Source organism: Hylaeus anthracinus, unplaced genomic scaffold (genome assembly GCF_026225885.1).
Source record: "Hylaeus anthracinus isolate JK02 unplaced genomic scaffold, UHH_iyHylAnth1.0_haploid 11989, whole genome shotgun sequence".
Lineage (NCBI taxonomy): Eukaryota > Metazoa > Arthropoda > Insecta > Hymenoptera > Colletidae > Hylaeus > Hylaeus anthracinus.
The window spans coordinates 14,041,540-14,056,338 of record NW_026534337.1 but is presented as its reverse complement, the minus strand read 5'-3'; the positions used below and the strand labels follow the sequence as shown (position 1 = coordinate 14,056,338).

Here is a 14,799-nt window from a genome sequence, read left to right as displayed (position 1 = left end):
GTAGGCTTGTGATTCGCTTTCACGAGTTAATTGTTTGAGTAAAACGAGACTCCTTGGCAAATTGTATTTTTCATTTCAGGATGATGTTTTGATATACGGTCAGTGTAAAGGTCGATTCAGACTATACGACACGACAAAACATTAAAGCACGCGTCTTAATGGAACTATTCACACTTAACAGACACCAACCCGAATGTTCCATCAACGGGAATAGTGCGAATAGTTCCATTAAAACGCGTGTTTTAATGTTTTGTCGTGTCGTTGCCGGAACGTGACGGTCCGTGTCGTATAGTCTGAATCGACCTTAAGAAGTATTCGCAATCCACGAAGTAATTGCAATTGAAATTGCACAATGAAATTTGACTTCACGTTGATTACATAAAAATTGATTCGAAAAATACTATTTTCATTCGTCATCTATCGAATGAAGAATAACAAAATTCTGCCCATCTCTAAATTCTGCCCATCTCTAAATACAGCCCTGCGCATAATCCATACATAAGCGTGCATGCACATCGTAAGAAACGAAAAGGGAAAAAGTAAGAAAGGCTCGGTGTATGCGTACACGCATACAGCACCACACGTACATATATACCCCTGTACGTGCATCTCATTGGCGTAGAAACATTTTCCCCGTGCGTTTCTTCCTAAGCGTCAAATGGACTTTCCCCAGCTTGGATCGCTAATAATTTCACTGATTTCTACTACGAGTTTCGTTTGCCTCGATTCAAAGTCAATATTTGGAAGGAAAGTACGATAAACGGCGAAAACGTTCCTTTCGGGACTTCATCTTGGCTCGTTACAAATTTTTAACGCTGCCTTTCTACTGGAACAAAAATTGCGTAATTCCAAGAGGGATGGAAATCTGAGAGATAAAGTAAACTGTGCAATCGCAACGGGATTCGAAACGTTACACAAGACGCGCGAAGAAAACTTCTAAGACACGAATCGCTCGATTGGCATCGTCCTCTTATGCTGGGCGGTATTAATTCACGGGATTTAAAAGTCTATTATTCGAAGGTCATTTAAATCGGTTATACGAGTTCCACTTGAATTCTCTGCCAGAGGTGGAACACGTCCGGTGGAGACTTCATCAATGAGGCACTGCGGAGTACCTTGTAGTGACTCAATTCCCCTTCTGCATTTCCCTTCATAGACTTTCGTGCGCTGTCGATGAATGGCGTAACCTCGTTATGGGACTTCACGTGGATAGCTATGTATTCGCGTTAACTCCGCCGCGAGACACGAAAACGGTTCCTTGGATGCGTGACCACCGCGACGGGAACAACTGGCAGACGCGATTTTCAAAGGAACCGTGTATTTGATTTCAAATACCGTAACACGGAAGTGATGCAAGTTTCGAAACGTCAAAAATCGCGAGAATAGCAAATTACAAATGGTCGATACATCAAGGTCGAACAGAGTCTGATAGGCTCTAGAGAAGAGTTTGCGCGATCACATTAATAGCGGCAAACTAAATAGATAACATTCGAATTCAACGCGAAACAGTTATTGCGTTAATAAGATGGATATCGATCAGCGTTTTATTCAAGATATTTCAATTAAAAGGTTCACCAAATGCTATTAAACGCAGTGAATATTTTATAACGTCGTCGTGTACAGAAATTAAGTCCGACTATTATTATTCTCCGTTGTCTTCGCACGAAGTAAATTTATGAAAGAGTTCAAAGAAAAACATTTTTCGTCGCGGAAGCGACTGATGAATAAAGATAGAGTCGAACGCGTGGAGGAAATCAGGTAGTCTGTGACGCGGCGTTCAATGAGTATCATGGGAAAATATTCAATGAAAAGATGTACGATCGACTATCAGATTTATCTTTAAATTCGGAATACAATGGGCGAGTAGATACGATACTGCGGTCGAAGCTGTGTTGAATGGGCAGCGGCCTATTGGCTGGACTCGGGTCACGTGCACACCACTAGACATTCATTCTACCGCCACAACCGAACCGCGTATATTTGTACGTGCATGGCTGGTTCGATAAGACCGATTTTACCTCATTTCGATTCATTTTACTTTCCGATGCACGATTTTATATTTGTACGCAGACGATATTATTCTATGGTTGCCTCCACGAGTCTATCAAACTGAGTTGAATTCGGTTGAATTTTACCCTTCCTTCGTATACGGGAACAAATCAAAAATTCACTTGGATTATTTATCAATCGGATATGAAGAAATTTCTCAAGTACATTTAAATGAACGAATAAGGGAAACTTTTAAGTTGAAAAGTACGAAACGTGCCGGTGCCTTTGATACGAATTAGTGGGTGCGTACTTTAATTATTAGATTGTCCAAAAAGTTTCTTACGCTTTATTAATAAGTAACACACGCACAATAGTTTATGTTTTACGTTACATTACCGAATTGTCCACGATTCATTTTGCTCCGTTACTGTTACAACACGAATATCTATGAAATTAGATTGTCTGTTTATATAAACACGACCACATGAAATAATTGAGTTGCAACTCGCGAAAGAAACTTTCGGGACAACCTAATACATAACGTGTATCAAAAAACAAAAATCATTCGATGAATTTCAATACTCGTAAATAATCTATGTCGATTATCTAATCGTTATTGTTCGGGAAATTGTGAAAAATCGCCAGGATTTCGTTATGTACAGCCGGGCAAGTAATGATAATCCTTTCGAATGAGTAATCGTCGTCGACAACCTACGTTCATTGAATACTGACCACGCGTATGACGTGCGTTCGTTTATCGACAGCCGAAGAAGTAACAAATCAACACCGAAGAGCTCGCGTCGATCGAGGAACCGACGTTAACGGTGCTCGTGTACGATGGAAGCGCACATAATGGCCGTAAAAAAACACGAATTTTTTCGCTGCTCGCGATCCATCGAATGTTCCGCTCCATGCCCGACGGGACAGATTGATACGAAAATCGAAAGTCGAACGTTGAAAATAATTAAAAATAAAATCCCTAAATCCGGCACGGTCCGACAAGCCGTTCGTTTATTCGTCGACGTTCGAGTTCGTAACGTAACGCGTACTTTACTATACTCGAACGCTGTTTGCTTAGGTGTGCAAGTTTCTCATTGTTTAGGTCTCAGCTGGCACTGCACTTTTTGGTTTCAATTTAATACCATCGATACTTGATACTTTTCATTTGAACTTATTTTGTAATTTTTTGCATCTCAACCGTTTCTACACTTTTCTTGGATTCAATTTTATTCTATCTACTACTTCGTACCTCTCGTTCTTATTTAGTTCCGTATGAAACATGCTTTATATCTCAAATGTTTCTATAATTTTCTGTTCCATTTGAATTATGTCTAATACTTGTACTTTTTATCTAGATTTAATTCTGTATAATCCTCTGTGCATACATGTATACGAAGCACGTTTGTAAGATACACAGACATTCAATTTCCACGATTTAGGATATTAAGGTAGATTTAAACCGAAGGGCACAATGTATGCGTGGTTATTATTGATACAAAATTTGTGCGTTTTTGATTTCCCTACAACAGATGAAGCTCTTCTTAGTTACTCTTTGTGTCCCTACGGTATCGACTACTCGATTCGCAGAAATATTAGTCACAAGTCGTACAAGCCTCCAACCGAAGGATTCGCTACAATAACATCTGTGCATCCGGCGAGCTAGAAAGTGTACGATCCAATGTGATTCCAGTCGTTCGTATCAACACGTCGGCTGCCAAGTTAAAACTCGTGAAAATCGTTACAAAGTTAAAATTATGTCTCGAAACTATTGAACATTAGATAAGTTAACGTTATCGTAGTGTGAAATTTTTTAACGACCCCAAATTCACGAATCCTATCCAGATTTATTTTCATTATTGCCTCGCATTTGGAATGAATTTGATACCTTAACGAAAAGTCCCGTCACCCATTTCTGGGTGACACGGCGACCAACGCGTTAACTATCCACGGCAAAACTTTCGAGAAACATCCTAGTTCGTTCGATAAAATGCGTACGGAAAAAGAAAACTGAAAGGTAACATCGCACCATTCGGATACGATTCTCGACGCGTCGTCTCGAGTACGAATCCGCTGGACGTTTCGAAAATCTCGAAGGTATCGATTCGACTGAGTTTCAGGGTTCGAAATAAGCCCGTGTCTCGCATTCGAAATAACGTCTGGCTGACAACGAGCGACACAATCGCGGCTGGATCTTTACCGATAACAGCGCGATTACAGAGTCGTTCCTACGACACGGTCCAAGAACGAGAAACACGGATTACATAATAAATCACTCGCTGGTTGTACAGATGTCCCACGGTAGCTACGCCGGCGTAATGCCTTTTTTTCCTTCTTCATTGGCTGTAATAGCTAATCGATAACTGGTTGCCGTCCGCGAAGGAGATGATGACTTGTATAAAAAGCGACGGCTCCGCGATACGTTACGTTATACTCGCAAATAATTATAGAAAAACACGCGGCGGCCTTTAGAAGAATGAACAGAAGCGAACGGGAGGGGGGGGAGAGGAACGTCGCAAGTTACAGTGAAGCGGTTTAACAGTGCTGGCTGAATGAAGATCTACGAGGAAAATGCGTAAACTACGCGAGGCGATACGTAATCGTGTGCTAGCAACAGAGTCGATTGACTCGCGTGTGTTATGACTAGACCGCGCGTTTTATGCATTTGTCGCGTATTCATGCAAATATGCGGTAGAGGACAAAAGATTGAGACCAGAAGGAGATGGAAAAAGGGATCGTTGAATTTTCATGAAATACGCGATTGCACGTGGCTACTCGATATTAATTCGTCGATCGTTCGTTTAATGTTTATTAGGGAAAATGAATTTTGTTCGTGAACGTGTTCGATATAGTACAGAAAACGAACACGAATCCTCTATGATAAAATATTCGAGTAACGGTATCGAGGCACTCAGGTGTGCTAATAATGGTATTTGGATACATAAATATTCAAGTGACGGTATTCGAATACGGGAATATTGATGCAGAGGTATTTGATTATTCCATTATGAGAATAATAATATTACTCAAATATCTGACAAATGAAATTCAGATAGCCAAGGAATACTCGGACAATCGAGCAATAGTATTCAAATACTAATCAAACAGGAGTTGGAAACTGAACGTCGCGAATAGTTTTCTGGAAATAAGAAACATCGTCGATGTTTATTGCGCCAGCAAACGTGCATAATTTTGAGATAATTGTGATTGAGCACGCTATCAGAGTGTAACCAGCGTATCAGCTGAAGAGGTGTCCTCGCGACCATATCGCGAGTTATTGAAGAAAAACTGCGGGAGTCCGATATGTAGATTATTTCTTATCGATCTCACGCTAATAATAAGTTAGCTTCGATTGATTCCGTCTTAGAATCGTTTGACCTTTCGCGTTCGCGAGAGGAAAATCATTTTTGGCGATGCACGCGGCTAGGTACTCGAGTTCTAACTGAATTATTACTCGAACCGATCAGAAATGGTAACGGTTCTATCATCTATTTATACGAAAGAATCACTCGTCTAGCGATAGTCGTTTCTTCCCTGAACGAAAATCAATTTCCTACGATTATTAATAACTTCATTAATCGGCTCTATTTCGATCTCTGTAATATAATAAGAAAGTGATCGCTGCGAGGAATGTCACATCGATAGTTACAAGAAGAATTTGTCTAATTCTAAAAAATCATTCGAATGAAATAAAATTGTAGGAATAATATCACCTGCGAAGAAATATTAGGTTGTCCGAAAAGTTTCTTTCGTTTCATTAATAAGTGATACATACGCAATATTTTGTGTCTAATGTTACGTTATTGAATCGTGTACGATTCATTTTGCTCCATTACTGCTACAACATCAACATCAACAAGAAATTCGATTGTCTATTTATATAAACGCTACCGCACAAAACAATTGAGTGCAAATTACGAAAGAAACTTTTCGGACAACCTAATTAATTACTGAGAAATTCAATTGCCAAAATAAAAAATTCTGCAAAGCTTGCATTCCTTTAATTAAAATTTTAATTGTTAGTTACTGACCACTTAATCAACGAACGCTCAAGGAAAACCACAAGTGAACGTCAGTTAAAGCACCAGAATGTCTTTGCGGCGAACTAATACGCGCCAAAGACAAGAGAATTATCGCTGATACGAACGTGGTACGTTTAACAGATACGTAACGCTTTCCCATCGGTATTACCGATGATACGAGAATAAACCTGTAATCCTCCTTGCTCCTGCACATTTCAAGCAGAAAAATATGGCCTCGCGCTGAACAATTCAATTTTTTTTTGTTTTTTCAAGTACACGTATACACAAATTCTCCCGTATGTACAGGGTGTGCCATTTTGATTATTTCGCGCTATTAATTCTCCAACTATCGAATGTTCAAACAAACGTTTCGAACGAAACTTACCCTACTTCGAGCACGAACTGCGTCAACCCGAGGGACAAAAGTTCTGACAACTTGAAAGACAGGAAATAGTGACAATTCGAGGAACAAAATCGTGACAACTTCAGGAACGGACACGGTGACAACTTGAGAGACAAAAACTGATCGCTTGAAACATACGAGTGAGCTTGAAGAGCGATTGCGACAACCTAAGAGACTTGGTACTACGAAGTACGTTCCATCCTATGCATACATATTTTAATTAGCAATTGCTTGGCAAATTTACGCGAAATCGGTGACTCGAGTGTGGCGTAGTACCTCCTACGAGTACTATTTTCAAGTATTCTAAAATATTGACTTTTTCTTTCTCGAATCCGATTCCTCTTTCGATTTCATTTTTTAGGATTCATTTAAGGATACCGCGAGTCGATTACGATCGGTGAACGCGTTGAACCTTTGTCTGGGCTACAGTTTCGTTTACACACGCTGGCCGATCACTGTAAACGGCGGAGTCATCTTATTGTCAGTGATACCGGCTCTGTACCTCGTAATCGGTTGCGCACTACCAGACTGCCCGGCAGCACCACCCCGTTGTGCTATTATTACACGCAGAATCAATCGAAAGTCTCTATATATTTGCGTCACGGGTATCTCGTTAGTATGCATGCACGTACACCGTCCCAGCCCGCAGACGGTGGTTAATAGACGGGCTTTTGAGCTTGCAATTCCACATAATGTAATTTGTTTGATCACCCACTAGAGTATACAGCGACGCACCTCAATTGAATCTCGTGATCGAAGAACGTCCAGACAGACGCTAGTCGCTTGAAAAAAAAAATAAAATAAAATGACCGTCTCCCTAACCGAGGCAGTTTCACGGTTTTTCAACAGGAAATCAAGGGGGATAATAAACGGAAAAAATGTTAGCAAGCACTGGCCCCTAAGGAAGGAAACCGATTCTATAATACTAAATCCATACAACCGATTCTATAATACTAAATCCATACAAAAATTGTACGTATTTATTTTATATTTTACATTAGAAACATAATAGAAATTAGATTTCGCAAACGAGTAAAATCCCTCTAATTACTTCTTGCAACCGAGACACATAAGAAATGGCCAACAGAAACTATTATTAAATATATCACGCTTATTAGAAACACAATAGAAATTACGTTTCTAATAAGCGTGATATATTTAATGATAGTTTCTGTTGGCCATTTTTTACGTGGCTTGGTTGCAAGAAGTAATTAGAGGAGTTTTACTCATTAATCTAACGATCTATTTTCAAGCATTCTAAAATATCGACTCTTTATTTCTCGAATCCGATTCATTTCTAAGGGACTGGCTTTCCGACGATTCGATTCAGCCGCGAGTGTTTTTCGACGATCAGTAATGGGATGAAAATTGAATCGATACCGCGATACTTAAAATATCGTGCAATGGGTAGGGTTTTATTTTGGTATCTCTCGGATCTCGATCTATCGTTAAGGTTATAAACCAGTTTGCCTGTAAGCGACCATTACCCGCGAGGTACTGCACAAGTTTTTAAATGTCAGATCGATATGTTTGTTTTTAACCAGTCTCGGATTTAGAAGAGCCCAATTGGGGGAAGAGAAAGAGGGGGAGAGTGAGTGAGTTTTATTTACGAGGATGCAAAGTCGTATAATTTGACCATAACACCTAATCGTTCCAGTCTTGTTCGTTCATCACATTCATTTTATTCTTTTTTTTTTTTATTAGGGGTAAAGATTAATTCCGTGCCTTTACATTCGTATATTTATAGTATTAGTTTACATGGAAATATTTACTGACCTCGTTGTTACGTTAACCTTCGTAGTATTGAAACACACAGATTAATTTCAACATTTTGCTTTTGCAACTGTACGTGCTATTTTGAAAAGTGTGACTGAGGTCAGATTAAAAGTTGTATGATTTTTGTATTATGACTGAATGGTATGTTTATTTTAGAAAAGCACACAATTAATTTCTACAACCAACACATTACTTTGCTTACGTACGAGGGACGAAAAACCAAAAAGAAAAAGCTACGATAACTTGAGACACCTTGATTATGACAACCTGAGAGATACTCCAGTGCTATGAATTACGTCCTATTCTGCCTAAATACTAGATAAAGCGTTCTACGTCTTCGCTAGGATACGATAACTGGTAAAAGTCTTTCATTTTTCTCACCTCGTTGCCGGAGAAGAATTCTCCGATTGTAACATCATGTATTACTCAAGGCCTGCGCACGACCGAAGACCATTTTGCGCATACAGTGGAATGCACGTCACCGTGAAAGAGTCAATAAAAATACAGTATTCGGTCAGTAAGTTCATTACGAAAGAAATTTTGGCAACAGAAGGTGAAACGTATCGCGAAAATTCCCAGAGAAGGCTTTGTTAAGAGTTCTGATACGCAAAATGCTGCGAACGAGCGCGATTCTTGTGACATACCGAGGACGCGTGGCATTGTTTTAGACAAATTATTGTGGAAAACGACGTACCGACGGTTTCATTTTTACACATTTTTTTTGTAACGACGAAATAGATGAGAAAATCTAAATACTTCTTGAAACTTTGGATACATGGAAATTAAAGTAAGAAATAAATGTTATTAAATATTACGGGTCTTTGTTACATGGTTATGAATACCACTTCCTCTTTGGCAGTCTGTCCAACAAAAAGAAGCTCTACGTTACGAGGGTCGGAATTCATATTTTGAGTTGCGAGAAGCAAACTATTCTGTTTATCAAGCAAAAATATTATTTGCTCATTTTACTCTCGATAGCGCCACTTTTCCTTCGCGCATTGAGAGACATCCCTGTCCCAAGTTAACACGTGAAAAGTAATGATCGTTTCTCGATAAACTATTTAGTAACGTTAACCATAGACCGGTGTCTAGCTGATCCGAAAATAAACCATTCCTGTGCAAGGTATTTTAAGTGTACCCCGCTTGCTGGTCGAGTTTCCTGCTGAATTGCATCGATTCGGGGTTCAATAATCTGACCGTGCCCGATAACGTCGAAATCGTCATCGAACCCAGTCGATTCTCGTCGGGAACGCAACCGGATACGCTTCCGAAAATATTTCATTCAACGTTCAGTCCCTGTGTCGCCATGTGCCAAGCATTGACCGTGGACGACGTCTAGCGTGTGTCTATAGACCTATTCCGTCGTCTATTAAAAGAGTAGTAGGCTGCAGTCTCGCGATTACATGTAGCTGAGCCCGGCATGTACAGTAATACGCGTACAAACACTATCGCGAACGACGACGAACAGTGGCGCACTCGTAAATTTTACAAGGGAGTCGCAACGAAAAATCAACAGTAAAAAAAGAAACACTTAGCGATACTTTCTTTAATTTCATTCGGGAAAAGAATTCTTTAAATTGAACGACATTTGAAGAATTGTGTCGGTTGAAACTGTATGTGGAGTACAAATGTCCTAAAATGTAGGCTTTATGAGTAATGAGTATGTGCGGTGTTCTTGAATAAAAAATTGACTTTACCATTTACGTGGACAAAATTTGTCACGAGACAAAAGAAGAAATGGATGTTTGTAGCAATAAGTGGAGTACAAGTGTATAGTACAAGAAGTGTAGAGTACAAGAAGTGTCGAGTACAAATGTCCTAAAATGTAGGCTTCATGAGTAATGAGTACGTGCGGTGTTCTTGAATAAAAAATTGACTTTACCATTTACGTGGACAAAATTTGTCACGAGACAAAAGAAGAAATGGATGTTTGTAGCAATAAGCGGAGTACAAGTGTATAGTACAAGAAGTGTGGAGTACAAGAAGTGTCGAGTACAAATGTCCTAAAATGTAGGCTTTATGAGTAATGAGTATGTAAAGACTTTCGCGGTGTTATTGAACGAAAAATTGGCTTTTCCATTAACGTGGACAAAATTTGTCACGAGAAAAAAGAAGAAATATTTGTAGCAATGGGGTGTAATTGGTAAATTGCGCCCCTGCTGAGTGCGCCACTGACGACAGTTGCATGCGCGGGCGTCTCGACGCCGACACGCTCCTCCGTGGCCGTCGTCAAGCATCAGCTCGGCGGTAAACGCGGTTAGCAACAGATTTTATCAGGATCGGACTTGAGACGGGCAAGATTCTACGCGAGCACATAACGAATAAAACCAACGAAAAGCGATTAAAACGCGACGTTAACGCGAATCAACTGTTTGAATTATTGAAATATTTAATTAAGAAATATATTCGATGAAACAATTAGTAAATATCGAAAAAAGAAAAAATCGTTTTAGATATTTCATTGGAACCCAACAAATGGACGGCGTTAGGTTTGTCACGCGAAAGACAAACACATCCGCGATGGTAGAATTACGCGCGCAATGCGAGTCGAATTTCGGAATTATTTCATAACGGATGGCGAATTGCCCAATGTCTCATTGATTGGCACTGATAGCATGCATGGAAACAGAAGTTAAATTCCTAGCCTCTTGGCATACGCTGTCACCTACTCGCTTGGCTCCTTACACTTTAGTTCAATTTGCGAACGACGATACCATTAATGATCTTTGATTTGTTGCGCGATAGAGGCGGTCTCAAAATGTGTGGTACGATTCCGTGTCGGGGAGAGATGCTTCACGATTACGGTTAGCTAGTAATCGATAATCACGGTAGAATAATCCGCGGATGTTTATGCAGATTCATATTTTCATAGATACAGAAAATGAATCGAAGGTTAAAGAAAAGTTTGTCCTATCTTCTAAACGGTGTAACACGTATATTATTTTTGATGTTTTATACACTTTAGCATTTATATACATTTTCACAGATTTCCCCGTATTTTCATTTACCATAAATGCATAAACATTCGCAGTCTACCAATCAACAATCACGATTAACATTACTTGTTATTATGCACATTTAATTATATTCTGTTCAATGAAACCGCGACCGTTTCTACTTACTTTAATGTACATATCGTGTACAAGAAAGAGTGGAAAATGCGGGTAGCAACAATCGCACGGCTTTTGATGTGTCTCGTTTCCATCTTTAGCCGCGTATTTCATAAACGATAAAAAAGCAAATAATATTAATCCTTTGATCTCGCTAATGACCACCATAATTTGTGGATAAAGACTGGCAAAGATTAATGTATCAAAGACGATCAAACCACGGCTAATGAACCGAATCCCTGGATTGTGAATGAAAGAAATTACGCGTATAGTTACCCGCAGCGTAGTTAACTGAGCGAACCCTCGCATTACTATATTCATTAAAACGAGAAAAAAGAAACTAGCCAAAGAAGTGCGCCGGCAACGTAATGCTTCATATTGCATGGGAATGACTGTATGCATAATGCAATAAATCTAGTCGAACAACGTCTCGTGGAAGACTAGCTTTGTAAAAACGAAGCAAAATTATTCTCCACCGCGCAACATCATTGGTCTACCATGCATAGAAGATAACGCCGCTTAGTTCATCATTTGCACGCACTGCATCGGTAACCTAAGCAGCGAAAGTTCTTTTGTTTACATGAGAACCAGCATCTCATGCACTTTCATGAGGCCATCTTTACGAAATCGTACTCCACATCGACTACAAATTCACAACGTACAATCGTAAGGGTGAATAATAACGTACGCGGTGCATCGAGTTCAGAGCTGTTGAAACCCAATCTCTAATTACCATCCATTCCACGCATGCACTATAACGAGAACGGATATAATTGTTACTAAAACAAAAAAAGAAAAAAAAAGAAAATAGAACGGAATCGAGTATCGAAAAGTAACGAAAACGTAACGAAACCACTAGTTGCAGTTGGTGTGATATCGTGGAAGGTAGTGGTTAAATTATAAGCTATAACCTCAAAGAAACAAGAACTATACGAGAACACTGAACTATACTCTTACCAACATAGTAGTACCAGTACGAGAATAGTTCAGTGGTTGGGGCCCACGGCCCCCTTCTAGCTCGGGTACCTCGGGATTGCTAAACCCGTACTGTAGCTACGAACAAACATAGCTACAGCCCCTGAGAGCGACAGAGATGTATAGAGTACCATAGTTTCCTTTCTCTTTCTAACGATGGGACAATTTCACTCACAGCTACATATTATACGTATATCTTCCCTGCTCTATCTATTAGGTTGTCCCGAAAGTTTCTTTCGCGAGTTGCACTCAATTATTTTATGTCGTCGTGTTTATATAAATAGACAATCTAGAACATAAACTATCGTGCATGTATTACTCATTAATAAAGCGAAAGAAACTTTTGGAACAACCTAACAATTGGTGACCAGGTCGAGAACCTAGAAGGCTGACAATTTAGCATATACTAACCAAATGACGAACATAAAGGTACAGAATTAATTTCTACACCTAATAATTCGCGTTTCTTTCGCGAGTTGCACTCAATTATTTTACGTGGTCGCGTTCATATAAATAGACAATCGAAAACATAAACTATTACGCATGTATTACTTATTAATAAAGCGAAAGTAACTTTCGGGACAACCTGATATAATATATTTATGGGGATGACGCTTGAATCTATCGAACGAATTTGTTCCGTCCCGATCGATCGTAACTTTCACGAGGTGATCGTTCGACTCCCTATTCACGGTGCACTTACATATCGTCGGGTCACGCCTAAGCATCGCATAGAGATAAGCATACGTACTTTTCATCTACAATATTGCTTGTGTCACGAACGTGTTCGATCCTGCGGAGCTCACGTGCCGTAAATTATTCGGTGAGAATAGCAGAGCAGCCGTGTCGAAACGCATGCGCATGTCCGTACTCGAGGCAGAAATTAAACTCTGGATCGCTGCGATCGAAATAACTCGGAACCGAGAACAGGTTTCCACGGGTTTACACCATACGTAAATTCATAGATCCACGGTGTCAAAGAAGAGAAAACCGTCACGCGACTTTAGTTTCGTTACGCGCTTGTAGAATCGGGGTTACTTTGCTCTTTATGGGGGTATGTTAACATTGAAACTTGAGGATTGATGCGTCTTTAGATGAATTTCTACTATCTGTCATCGGAAGGGTTGACGGTAAACTGACAAAGATTTTTCTACGTATTTCATCCGAGTATGCAGCGTATCGAGTTCTCACCGAAACTAAGTAACCCGTTACAGAATCTCGTTGGAGAATTTCGTGACGGTCTAGGTTAGGTCTGGTTTAGATGCGGGGTCGAATAAAGGTCGATTCGGACTATACGACACGACAAAACATTAAAACACGTGTTTTAATGGAACTATATCACATTATTCCCGTTGACGGAACGTTCAGGTCGTGTGTGAATAATTCCATTAAAGGTCTATTTACACGTATCCGTACCGTATCAATAACGTTACGGAGCGGCGTCGGACGTGTGTGAACATGCCCATTCAAAAACAACAGAAGAATATTTCAAATCACCGACACCGATGGAACATGACGGATCTGAACGGATACGGAACTGACAGGATACGGATATGTGTAAACAGACCTTATAAACGCGTGTTTTAATGTTTTGCCGTGTCGGTGCCGGTACGTGTCGTATAGTCCGAATGAACCTTAAATCCGTCTTTTTCTGTCGCGTACAGTCGTAATCAATTTTTTTCGAATCGAGGAAGTACTGTAGACGTAATACAAGCACGCCAGAAAGATTCCACGGTCGTCTACCTCTTTCCGTCTCGCTCCAAGAATTTACTCTATTAGATAAATCTACGGAGTGTTTCGTTTAAATCGGAATGGCTAAATAGCTCGCGATTAGTAAATTTAACGCAGCCAGTAGGTCTAACAAGGATAGCAGATTTCGTTTCGCTATTGAAAACACATATACAGTAATTTCTCGTTTTAAAGATTGAAAATAGGGACTGGCAGTTATCCTAAGTCGAGGGTCAGAAGAGAATTTCTCCTTGGCAACTAGTCTAGCTCAAACAGGCCACTCGAAGAAGCCAGTGTAAATTTTCATTTAGTTGTTACGAGATATTTCATTTTGTAATTCAAATTCAAAATTTGTATTCAATGAATAACGGACAAACGGTAATTTACCTTTCGTTCCTTATTTGAATTTTTATCTAGATAAGACTTTGTCCCATATTTGAATACACATTGAGAGCGTACGAGGTAGAGCAACAGCGAAAGAGTAGCACGAAACTTCAAAGCCATGCCGAACGTGTATCGGTGTGTCAGCGTTAATGCGAACTTAAATTTTCTAGTTTTAATTGTATCTCTACGAGAGCAATACTCGTCGAAATTTTGAATTATTAGGTGTAGAAATTGATTCTGTGACTTAATATTCAATCGTCGATACGACGAAGATAAAGCCAATGAATACAAAAGTTTTTACTTCGCATTGGCGGTTGCCACGCCGTTACACGCACGAAGGCATCGCTTTGAAGTTCCGCCAGCGAGTTTTTAATTCCACAGCTGCCAGCGGACCCATCGACTTCGAGCCGAAGAA

General features: G+C 39.8%; 1 protein-coding gene across 7 annotated transcripts in view; it reads right to left on the bottom strand.

The window, feature by feature from the left end:
* Positions 1-14,799, bottom strand: part of LOC128887757 (putative transcription factor capicua) — a 56,955-nt gene that overhangs the window by 41,211 nt on the left and 945 nt on the right. The gene's annotated exons all lie outside the window — the stretch shown is intronic.